This window comes from Sarcophilus harrisii, chromosome 1 (assembly GCF_902635505.1).
Source record: "Sarcophilus harrisii chromosome 1, mSarHar1.11, whole genome shotgun sequence".
In the NCBI taxonomy this organism is placed as follows: domain Eukaryota; kingdom Metazoa; phylum Chordata; class Mammalia; order Dasyuromorphia; family Dasyuridae; genus Sarcophilus; species Sarcophilus harrisii.
Window position 1 is genome coordinate 106101955 of NC_045426.1, and position 12389 is coordinate 106114343.

General features: G+C 37.2%; 1 protein-coding gene across 5 annotated transcripts in view; it reads left to right on the top strand.

The window, feature by feature from the left end:
* Positions 1-251: 251 nt before the first annotated feature.
* Positions 252-12389, top strand: part of FREM1 (FRAS1 related extracellular matrix 1) — a 151654-nt gene continuing 139516 nt past the window's right edge. For all 5 annotated transcript variants that reach the window (XM_012543371.3, XM_031946382.1, XM_031946431.1 and 2 more), the window contains exon 1: positions 252-784. The gene's annotated coding sequence lies outside the window, so the exon portion shown is untranslated. The remainder of the gene's footprint in view (positions 785-12389) is intronic.

A 12389-nucleotide genomic window follows, 5' to 3' on the forward strand; every position in this document is an offset into this window, starting at 1 on the left:
CCCAAATCCATCTTAAGTGATATTTTAGATTAACTAATCAATTAAATGGATTTATACCCATTTTTTCTGACTGCCTTGGCAGAAGTCAAAATTCACCCATATACCATTTCTTGCAGACTGGGAATCACATCTGCATTTGAATAAAATTTTTAAAAATTTTCTTTTGGGGGGGGGGGCAGGAAGGCAGGTCAAAGGGGAGAGGTGAAGGCTGGGGAATCCTTTCAGCTTAGCCACTGACTGGAGAGAGTTAGTTCACAACTGATAGTGAGAAAGTCAGCAAGGAAGATCCTAGGAAGAGAAACTGGCCTGAGTTTATTAACAAGAGCTCACTTTTGTCCCCTGGGGACCCAACAGGCAGAAGGGGGTGGGAAGAACTCTGGCAGTTAGCCAGAGAAGCAGGGCTCATTGTAAACAGTTGAAGGCATCCTTTTAATGCCCCGTTCCTAGGGAGCTCGAGGCTTTGCTCTGGAAGTTTTCAAAGCGGCAGCAGCCTAAGAGACGACCACAAGAGAGAGGGGGTGCGTGTTGGGGACTGCCTAGACGGTTTATTTATTTATTTTTTGGTTCGGTGGGTTAATGGATTTTTAGGACAAAGAAAACTAAAAGCAAGCTGACCAGAAAGACTGGAATTTCAGCTCTCCCTCTCTCTTTCTCTCCTTCACTGGATTTACCCCTCACCCCTCAAAACCCTTTTAGACTAGAGATTACTGGGTCAGTGATTCTTATTATCCCTCCTGCTCCAAGATCATCTTGCCTTTTAGCATTGAAAGGAATATCACTACCTGTAAGTATCTTCTTTACATCCCTCTTTTTGGATTGAGTCTGAGTGTTATGTTAACGGAATGGCACAGAGTATATCCTTGTAGGATAATTAACTCTGGGCAACAGTGCATGAAATGTGTAGAGTTTTGCTGGTGAAAGTTTAATTCTAATCTAAATGGGAGAGGGGGGCAATTTAAGAGTGTTAACTGGTAGTCTCTTTGACATTCCTAAATTGAAAAATTGAGTTTTCAAGGTTCCATGTTGCTGATATTTTTTCCCCTTAATGTTCTCCAAATGCTGCTATTTATTACTTGTCACGGATTTATGACAATCTCCAGTTTGCATTCCATGGCACACCTCAAGTGTAATGTCTGTTTTGATATTTCATCTTTCAAAATGTAGATGTGTGTTCCTGGTTCCATTTGAACTAAGCAAATGTGACAAGGGATGAGGGGAATTGGAAAACAATAATAAAGAAAATTCATTTAATATTCTAATGAAAGGAGAAAAAAACACTCCAAGATATTTAGACGATCATTTCTAGACACTTTGCTGTGGTGGCATATTTATACTAATTTTTTCCATCATGATTTTGTCTGTTTAGGAGTGAGGTGGAGCTGAGAGATCACAGTTTACTGAATTAAAAAAAAAAAAGATCTATTTTGTAAGCTAAAGCCTCTTTTTTATCTTGACTTCACGCAGATACTTTGGTGATGAGTAAATCACTTTGGCCATTTTTATCACAGAAAATTTCAGAACTTTCTATTTTCAGTCATATAACTCTTGCTTCTTAGCCCCATGTTGTGAGAACTTTCCAGTGCGAATTACATAGCTTTAGGGGGAGAATTTCCTAAGGATTGTTGGTATTTATGGCTTGAGTTGTCTTTCCAGAGAGATTAACCTCTTTTGAATGTCTAGGGCATGCCAGATGGGTGCGTTGGTCCAGATGCAGAAACTTTGGGATGTAGACACAGCAAGTCTGTGTTAATATGTGGTGGGAAAAAGAATTCCCTTCAGAATCTGACTACTTCCACTTTTAAAAAAATACTTTGTAAAATGCTATCAATATGCCAACAGTGGAAAGAAATCTCTTTTCCTTTCCTTTTCTTTAACCCCGACTCTAATCATCATCCATGGCAATTAAATTCACATTGTCACTTGACTAATAATATTAAACCTCAGAGTCAAAATAATTGAACTTAGTGTCAAACTGATAGATGGAATTGCCTGCAATATAATCTTGCAAGAGCACCTGGCAAATGAGGGAAATTGTGTATAGCATTCAGATTACTTTTCCTTCCTCATTTTGGGGAATGAGCAATATATTTAGAGCAAGAAGATGTGGGTTCACATATCAACTCTATTCCTGACTACCTATGTAGCCAGCCTCTCACTGATCACAGTTCTCTGGGCCCCAGCTGTTAAATAAGCAGGGTTGAACAGTCCAGTAATTTTCAATTTTTTTGGTTTCACTACCCCTTTATAATCTTAAAATTTGAAGACTTTCAAAAGAATTTCTATTTACATAGGTGGTAGCTATTGGTATTTGTCATACTAGGAATCAAAATGTTTGCATTACTATGAAAATAATTCTGACTTCATAGATTCCCTATAAAGAGTCTTAGGAACTCCCAGGAATCTCCGAACCACAATTTGAGAACCTTGAGAATAAGCAATCTCTAAGGCCCTTTCTACCCATAAGTTTTATAGTTGTATGCTTTGTCTCACCCTTTACCTTTGCCTTTCCATAATGTTGATAGATAATGGAAATGAGGGGAATGTGCTTGGAAACCATGCCCTTCCACTTCCAGAACTTGAGTAATTCTGCTTCCCACATTAGGGATTCATCCCTTTGTCACCAAAGGCCAAGCTTGCTTTGCCTAGGAGCAGACTCAGTCTTCTGGTTCTTAGTGGGGAATTCTTAATTTAGTTCTTAATTTGGGGAATACTTTGTCCAAAGAGTAGCTAACCTCTCTGGTATGAAGAAGGGACAGAAAAAAAGGGGACATAGGCAGTTCTTATATTGTGTGCCAGACACTGTACTAAGTGCTTTTACCAATATTATCCCATTTGGTTCTTACAACAACCTTGCAAGGTAAGTGCTATTATTATCTCCATTTTATAGCTGAAAAAACTTGAAGCAAATGATTTAGCTAGGCTCATATAGCTAGCATGTGTCTAAGATTGGATTTGAACTCATGTTTTTCCCCACTCTAGGCCCAGCACTCTATCTACTGCACTACATTCTCTGGATCTTCTTGTCATTGTTCAGACATCTTTTGGAATTGGTCTTGGCTTGTCAGTCTCTGAGGATCAGGATGTGGTTGGTCATTCTACTGTATTCAACTTTTTATTAGACCACCCATGAACAACAGGAACTTGATCACTCTCTCCTTTTCTTCTCTTTTTCTCCACTCTTTATTATGACTTGATGGCTCTGAGTTAATAGTATTTACAGGTTTGATACTGAAGTTCTTTCCAAACACACAAATTCTCATTCATTCTCTCTCTCTCTCTCTCTCTCTCTCTCTCTCTCTCTCTCTCTCTCTCTCGTATGGATGAAGGCTGCTGCTGTGTGTTTGGTGGAAATCCTTCAAATTTAGCCCATGTTTCTCCTAAGATTTTCCCTGAACATAGTCTTGTTCCTCTTTCTTCACATAGAATGGTTAACAAAAACTGAACAAGGGGATGAACAGATGTTAACTTTCTAATCTTTTGAAATTAGGTTAAGTTTTTCAATTCCTTCTAGGATTCAAATGATCTAAATTTTGAGCTGAAAATAACCTAAATGATCATACAATCCATTTCTCCTATTCTTTTTAATAGTGGAAGAAACTAGGTCCAAAGAGGCTGTCATTTATCAACGTCATGTAGCATCAAGTGGAAGAACTGTCTCACTACAATTTCCACTGTAGCACCCATTAGTAGGAGAATTACTATGTTTAGGGAATGTAAAATCTGATATAGAATTGAGATTAAGGGTGATTTTAAAATAATGATATTCAAATAAAATTCCCTATTTTACTTCTGGTACTAAGAAATTAAATGACATAGTCAAAGCAAAGATTGTTGCATTCAGAGCCTGAAATGATTTTTTGAGAGCACCTGGTCCAACTTTCCTTACAGATAAGGAAACTGAGGCTCAGTGAATTCATTGACTTGTTCCATGTCATGCTAGGTGTTTGTGGCAAAGCCAAATCTTTTGACTCCAAATCTAGGACTCTTTTCTCTATATGATGCTATCATTGCTGTCAACACATCAATTCTAGTGAAGGGCTGTTTCTCTGGGCCACATTATATAAAAGTACATCTCTTTGTTCTGTCTGATTTCAGGTACTGTTATGAATTGGGACAGTGGGTAGTCTGAGCAACAGTGATGCTTTCACAGCTTGCAACCAGTGCTACTTCAGATGAGTGATTCAAAGTTCTTTGTGAGTTAGGCAAAAGTCCTGAGAATACATTAGAAGGGGCTGGGAATCCCTTCCTAATGAAGTCTCATTCTTTGTCTTTAGCCACTACAGTGGCTTTGGCAGCATTTCAAAGGGCTCAAAAATTGGGTCTCCTGATAAGAAGGGCAGCTTGGTGGTGCAGTGGATAGAACATTTGGGCTGGAATCTGAAATACTTGGCCTTCTGAGTTCAAATCTCTCCGCAGATACTAGCTCCAGAAATCATCTACTCCACTATATTCATTTTATCCTTCAGCCACTCAATAACTGTTTATTAAGTACCCACTATGTATCAGGCACTGTTAGGCAATGAAGATGCAAAGATAAAATAGAGATAGTCCTTCATCTCAAGCAGCTTATAGTGTATATTGTGGAAATAGAATTTTGAAAAGGTTGATGTGCTTAAACCCAGCCAATTAGGCAATAATAAAAATGTTAATTTATCCTTCTAGAATCCTTTACTATTTATTAAACACTTTCTTTACAAAAATTTTGTGAGATCATGCAAGAATTTTTATACCCATCTAGGCTTAGTGAAATCAAATGATTTGAGTGTGGTCATGGAAAATGGAAAAGCTGATATTTAAACTCAAATCTCACAACCCTAAGACCAGAGATTTTTTTTTATTGTACTGGGTAGACTGAGAACAAGTTATTGTATTCTGCCTGGAGAAGAAAACACTATAGGCATCTTAGAACAATCTGAGATTTAATTAAGTTTTTTCACTTCCTCTGAAAGAGGAGATGATATCATATTTTTATTTTTACTTTTGTTCCTTTCTTTTTATAGACTTGATGTAAGGAATATCTTGAATAATAAAGAAAGTTTACTGAATGATAATTAAAAAGATTCACAGATGTTTGGAGTATTAGGGAAAAGAGAGAAACTGGAAACTGTATTAGAGTTGGAGTAGAGGAGTTGTATTCAAATCCTGCCTCTTTGGCTTCCTAGCTATGTGACTGGGACAGTCAAGTAACAACCTCTTTGAGCATCAGTTTTCTTATGTGCAAAATGAGACTTTTGAGTAAAAGGGCCACTGGTGTTCCTTCCATCTCTAAACCTGTGATCTTACAAGTCCACACAAGAGTAATTGTCCTAAATTCCTAAGACTTTTGGAGTATCCTGCCAGATCTGCCTTCTAGTTGGTTCTTGACCAGTTAGACTAATATTTTGTCACAAGGCAATTGCTGGGAGGGATCAATACAAGTTAAAGTAAAATATTTATACTGTGTGCCAACCTTGAAAAGGGTTGGAGGAGAGGATGTGGTTGCTTTTACTGATATACTGTTTGTATTTTTTAATTGTGATTTGGGGAAACCTAATTCCAACACTTTCCATGTAATGCATAGTTTTAGAGTCTGAATGCATTGCTTTCCATCTGACATAATTATAGTTGTTCTTTGGTCTTCAAATTTAATATTATAGATTTCATTTGAAGGGAAACTTAATTCTGCTTTGTACTTTTTCAACATTGCCTAGTGGGCAGAAGGCTGGCTTTGAAGACAATCTAGATTAAAATCCTACCTCTGATAGGGGCGATATGACCATGGAACAGTCATTTAACAATCTTACTATTCCCTAGCAAATTTTTAAGACTTAAATTACAAATGATTGGCTTTGTTAGAGGGATTTTTTCTTACTGAACATTTCCCTATTTGATGAAAGCATAGATCCATAACTGAAAAAGAAAATTATATCTTTTCACATATTTGAATTTATCTTTGAGGTTCTGATATCACCTTGTCTGGTCCACATTAGGAGTCCACTTGGGTCAGACAAACTGGGTATCAATCTCAGCTCTGTTAGTTATTATCATTGTGAAGGTGGAACAGCCATTTATCTCTTCTGGGCTTCAATTTCTTCGTCTATAAAATGGGAATGTTGAACTATATGATCTGTAAGATTATCTTTGAGCTTGAAAAATATAATTTTGTGATCAGAAGCTTGTTTTGTTAGACTGCCTCAAAGGTTTTATTTAGAGTCAGAGGACCTGGACTCAGATTTTTTTGTTTGTTTCTTTAAAAAATAATAATAGCTTTTTATTTTTCAAAATACATGCAAGGATAGTTTTCATCATTCATCTTTGCAAAACTTTGCGTTCCAAATTTTTCTCCTTCCTTTTCCCTCACCCTTCTCCTAGACAGCAAGTAATCCAATATAGGTTAAACATGTGCAATTCTTCTAAACATATTTCCACATTTATCATGCTGCATAAGAAAAATATGATGAAAAAGGAAAAAAATGAGGAAGCAAGCAAACAACAACAATAAAAGGAAGAATATTATGTTGTGATCCACATTCAGGCCCACAGTCCTCTCTGGATGCAGATGGCTCTTTCTATAACAAATGACCTCATTGCTGAAAAAGAGCCATATCCATTACATTTGATCATCACATAATCTTGTTGCTGTGTAAAATGTTCTCTTGGTTTTGCTTACTTCACTTAGCATCAATTCATGCAAGTCTCTCCAGGCTTCTCTCAAATCAGCTTGCTAATTTTTTCTTATAGAACAATAATATTCCAAAAAAGAACAATAATATTCCATAACTTCATGTACCATAACTTATTCAGCCATTCCTCAATTAATGGGCATCCACTCAGTTTCCAGTTCCTTGCCACTACAAAAAGATCTGCTACAAACATTTTTACACATTTGGGTCCCTTTCCCTTTTTTTATGATTTCTTTGGGATACAGATCCATTAGTGACACTGCTGGATCAAAAGAAATGCACAGTTTGACAGCTCTTTGGGTATAGTTTGGACTCAATTTTAAAAATCTGCATAATAGATGGGTTGAAATAGATGATATTTAAGTTTCCTTCCAGCCCTAAATTTAAAATTACCAAATATTAAGACAGTCTACTTGCATGCTTCCCTGGCAAAATATCTATTGTTGAAAAATTTTTCATTTGTATCTGATTCTTCATGACCCCATTTAGGGCTTTCTTGGCAGAGATACCAGAATAGTTTGACATTTCCTTCTTCAACTCATTTTACTGACGAGGGAACTGAGGAAAACAAAGTTAAGTGACTCTCAAGTTCCCCCAGTATCTGATGCCAGATTTAACCTTGGGAAGATGAGTCTTCCTCACTCCAGGCCTGGCACTCTATCCAATGCACTCCCTGGCTCCCCTGGAAAAGTATCTATTTATATTGAAATGCAACCAGTGAATAAAATAGAATAAAAGAATATTGTAAACTGGAAGCAGCTTTAGAATTCGCCTAGTCCACAGTTGTCAACTGCCTGAACTAGATTAAAATGTAATTGGGAAATACTTAATAAAATAAAAATACAGTAAAACAAAGGTAATATCACAGCTTAAAATTGTTATCATGGGCCTGCAGAGATCCTCATGTATGTTTTAGTAGATTTCATCTCTATTTGAGTTTGAAATCACTGATCTAGTATAACATCTCAGTGTTATAGACTGTGGTCCAAAGAGTTGAGAGCTTTTCCAGCCAATGAAAAGCAGAGTCAATATTAGGGGCCAGGAGTCTCCTGGTGCCTGCTGCACTGCTCTTCTGCTCTCCCTTGCTTGCTAACCTCTCAGATTTCCAGGTGAGAAGAAAAAAGGGGAAAAATAATGTGAGTTTCTCACTGATCCATGGTGATCTGGGGAGAGCAGAGAGAGCTTCAGATTCTCAGGGTGTTCACCAGTCAGCAGACTTTGTTCCCACTTGATTCCACTTCACATTTTAAGTGGAACTGAAGCCTGGCTCATAGTCTCTGGAGGGATTAGTCTGGAGAGAAGAAGAATAATGTGAAAATTGCTCTGTGCCTGACTCTTCAGAAGCCAAGTCTTTTAAAAATGGCCCTTTCAGACAGATATGTAGAAGGCAGAACATTTCATTTTCCCCTGATATTCTGCTTGAAATTTGTAGCAAATACCCTACAATATTAGCATGTCACATTTCCATGGTGCTTTGAGGTCTCCGGTTCACAAAACACTTCTTTTTCATAATAATTCTGTAAGGTTAAAGTAACATAAGTATTATTACCCCCATTTTACAGATAAGGAAATTGAGGTTCAGGGAAACAGGTGACTTGTTTGATGTCAGAATTAGGATTTGAAGCCATGTCTTGAATCATCCTTGAATGTTTTGTTTTATTTCCAATTTACCAAGTAGCTTTTGAAAAACAATACGGGAGAAAGGAATATTACTGTCTGCTTTGCTTTTATACCCCAAGGATTGTGAGACTTTACTACCTGATTTGTGGATGAAACTTTAATTATATGTTGTCTCCCTTTTTAGAATGTAAACTCCTAGAGAATAGGGACTGTCTTATTTTTCTGTTGATATCCCTATCGCTTTACACACACATGAGTATTTAATAAATTCAATATTTGTTCATTCAATAATAGTGTAAAGATAACCAAGTCACTGAAAAATGTTGCAAAGGACAGGACTAGAGAGCCCTGTGGCATACTATTGGATAACTCAATTGGAAAGAAGAGGAACTGTCCTCAACACTCCTCTTGGGGAAAAAAAATAGAGGTTGTTGTTCTCAAAGAAGACCATAACATCAGGAAGTGATGTCATGACATGCAAGTGAATTGGATTTAAGTGAGGGAGGACTGTGTAAAGTCACCTATCTCATTTTCCCCACCAGAACCATCTGAGTCCAGTGACAAGATATAGATCAAGACAACTAGAAATGACCTTGGATAAAATGGGAGACTTTGGCCTTTTTAAGCCAAGGTTTTCAACAGGAGGAGAAAAAGTCTATGTCCCAGAGTACTACCCTAAGCTTCTGTAGCTGGGCTTTCTCTTTGTCTTACTCAGACCTTCTTCACTTCCTAGATGTCTTCAGACAGTAACATTCCTTGCCCCTCCCTCCTCCTGCCTTCTAGCTCCCTTTCATGGATTATGTGATAGTATTTATATTCCCAGTATTTAGCTTTTTATAAGTTATATATCTGTCTAGCATCAATTTTTCTTCCTTCCTTCCCTCCTTCCCTCCCTCCTTCTTTCCTTCTTCCTTCCTTCCTTCCTTCCTTCCTTCCTTCCTTCCTTCCTTCCTTCCTTCTTTCCTTCCTTCCTTCCTTCTCTCCTTCCTTCTCTCCTCTCCTTCTTTCCTTCCTTCCTTCCTTCCTTCCTTCCTTCCTTCCTTCCTTCCTTCCTTCCTTCCTTCCTTCCTTCCTTCTTTCCTTCCTTCTTTCCTTCCTTCCTTCCTTCTCTCCTTCCTTCTCTCCTCTCCTTCCTTCCTTCCTTTCTTCCTTCCTTCTCTCCTCTCCTTCTTTCCTTTCTTCCTTTCCTCCTTCTCTCCTTCTTTCCTTTCCTCCTTCTCCCCATTCTTTCCTTCCTTTCCTTCCCTTCTTCTCTCTCTTCTTTCTTTCTTTCTCTTCCTTTCTTTTTTCTTTCCTTTGTGTTATATGTACAAAACAAGGCTTTTTTCAGAAGCAAGTAAAATCAGAAGGCAAATGGACTAACAGTCAATAAACATTTATTAAACTCCTACTACAAGCTAAGCATTGTGCTACATAAGCACTCAGGATACAAGGAAGAGCAAGACAATTGCTATCCTCAAGGAGTTCACAGGTGAAGGGGGAAGATAGCCAGTAAACAGAACTTTATACAGGATAAGGAGGCAATGATTAATAGAGGGAAGGCATTAAAATAAAGAAGGGTTGGAAAAGACTCCTTGTAGAAGATGAGATTTTAGCTGAGACTTAAAGAAATCCAGGGAAGTCAATGGGTAAAACTGAGGAGGTTTATTCTAGGCATGGAGGACAGCCAAATACCCAGAGAAGAAAATTGGAGTATCTTGATTGTGGAATATCAAAAGAAGATAGTGTTGCTGGATCAGAGTATATGATGGGGAATAAGATATAAGAAGACTGGAAAGATAGGATGGGGACTAAGTTTTGCAGGCTTTGAATGCCATATAGAACATTTTGAAATACAAAATCCTAGAGGTGATAGGGAGCCACTGGAGTTTATTGGAACTGGAAGGTGGTGACATGGTTGGACATGCACTTTAGGAAAAACTTTTATGCCTGAGTAGAGGATGGATTGGAGCTGGGGAGAGACTTACTGCAGGCAGACCAACCAGCAGGCCACAGTGATAGTCCATGTGTGAAGTGATAACAACATTTAGCATAGTGTTGGTAGAGGAGGATAGGAAGTATGTTTGAGAGATATTGTGTAAGTGAAATTGATAGACCTTGGCAATATATTAGATATATGAGGATGAGAAATAATGAAGAGTCAAGGATAGGCTCTTACTATAAAAGTAGAATGAAGTCATTGGACCACAGATCATGCTGAAAAGTAAACAAAATAAACATTAAAGAATGGAATTTGGAATATTGAGTACAGTAAGAAAAAGTAGATCTGTTTCTTAGGAGGAAAGCAATTCCAAACCTATTGACAGTTTCCAAGATGCATTTTTGCTTCTGTGTGGATACAGAAAAAGCTTTTGATGAAATTCAATATTCATTCCTATTAAAACACTAGAAAGCATGGGAATAAGCTTTTGTTAAAATGACAAGTAGTATATAGTTAAAATCAAAAGCAAGCATTAACTGTAATAGAGATGTATTAGAAACCTTCCCAATAAAGGTTGAATAAGGAATGAAGCAAGAATATTCATTATCACTACTGTAATTCAATATTGTATTAGGAAGGGGCAGCTAGATGGTACAGTGGATAGACCACCAACCCTGGAGTCAGGAGGAACTGAATTCAAACTCAACTTGACATTTATTATCTATGTGATTCTGGGTAAGTCACTTAATGCTAGTTGTCTTGTCCTCCCACGTCCCAATATATATTGTACTAGAAATGCTAGCCATAGTTATAAGATAAGAAAAAAAAAACCTTAAAGGAATAAGAAAAGGCAATGAAGAAAGAAACTAGCACTCTAGCTTCTTAGAGTATCAACCAAAAAACTAGTTGAAATAATAAACACAATTTAACAACTTTAGCAAGGTTGCAGGATATAAAATAAATGCACATAAATCATCAGCATTTCTATATATTACCCACAAAGCCCAACAGAAAGAGATAGGAATTTCATTTAAAATAACTATAATTCACTTGGCAATCTCCCTGTTAAAACATTCCCAGGAATCATATGAACACAATTTCAAATTATAGGAATAGCTATCCTTCCTTTTCTCTTCCTTTTTTATTTTTTCAAGTTCATCTTACTTTTCTCTTATTGTTTACAATATTTCCCTGAAAACAAATCCTTCATATTCTGCTAACTACATTTTATGATTAAGGATATATTTACCATTATAATTCATTATTATACTAGAAAGGAGCAGCTAGGTGGCACAGAGGATAGAATTCTGGGCCAAGTCAGAAAGATGTGTCTTGGACAATGGACACAATAGAAATGACAGAAGAGCCACAAAATATTGGCCTTTAGAAAGCTCTCTTCTGATATGTCATTTGGACAAGGAGTGACCAGGGTACTCCAAGCAATTGAAGCCAAGTAGAGCTTCTTAGGTATGTCCTATCAAAGCTTTGAGTGAAGGATGATGATCCATCATTTGATGACCAGGTCTGTCAAATGGTTAGCCAGCATAACATGTTTTTTTCCTATTCATATGAACTCATGAAGAATATCTTTCAAGATACTTATCTGTGTCAGTGTTCACCTTAAGTTCATTGGTCTTTTGAAACAAAGGATGAAAAGGTTGACCACATGCTATTGTGGACTTTTGTCACCAATACACAACTTACTACCTCTAACATGGATAGAGATAAGGATTGGATGTGGGATTTTATTGATAGGAAACTCTTGAGTGAGGAAACATTCTCTAGTAGAACAATTTAACTCCTTAGAATTAGAGGATGGAGAGGTTAGGCATGGAGACTTTTTTTGAGGGGGTCACACAACCTGTTGTATCAGAGGTAGTACTCAAACCCAGATCTTGTTGGCTTTTGGGATATATAACAGATTTCACTTTACTGAAATGAATGAAATTCATTTACCTAAGATTTCAACTTTTGGCAATCCTGGGACTTTATGATTCTCTCTCTATATAAGAATCACCAAAAGAACCGGAGATTTTTAGCTTGAAAAAGAAAGATTTGCAGTGACAGTTCAGCTCTCTTCAAATAGAAGTAACAGATGGAAACTCTAGAGAAACTCATATCAGCTAACTCTAACAATTAGGGGCATCCAAAAGGGAGTAAGCTGCTTTGGGAGGCACTGGAGTTCT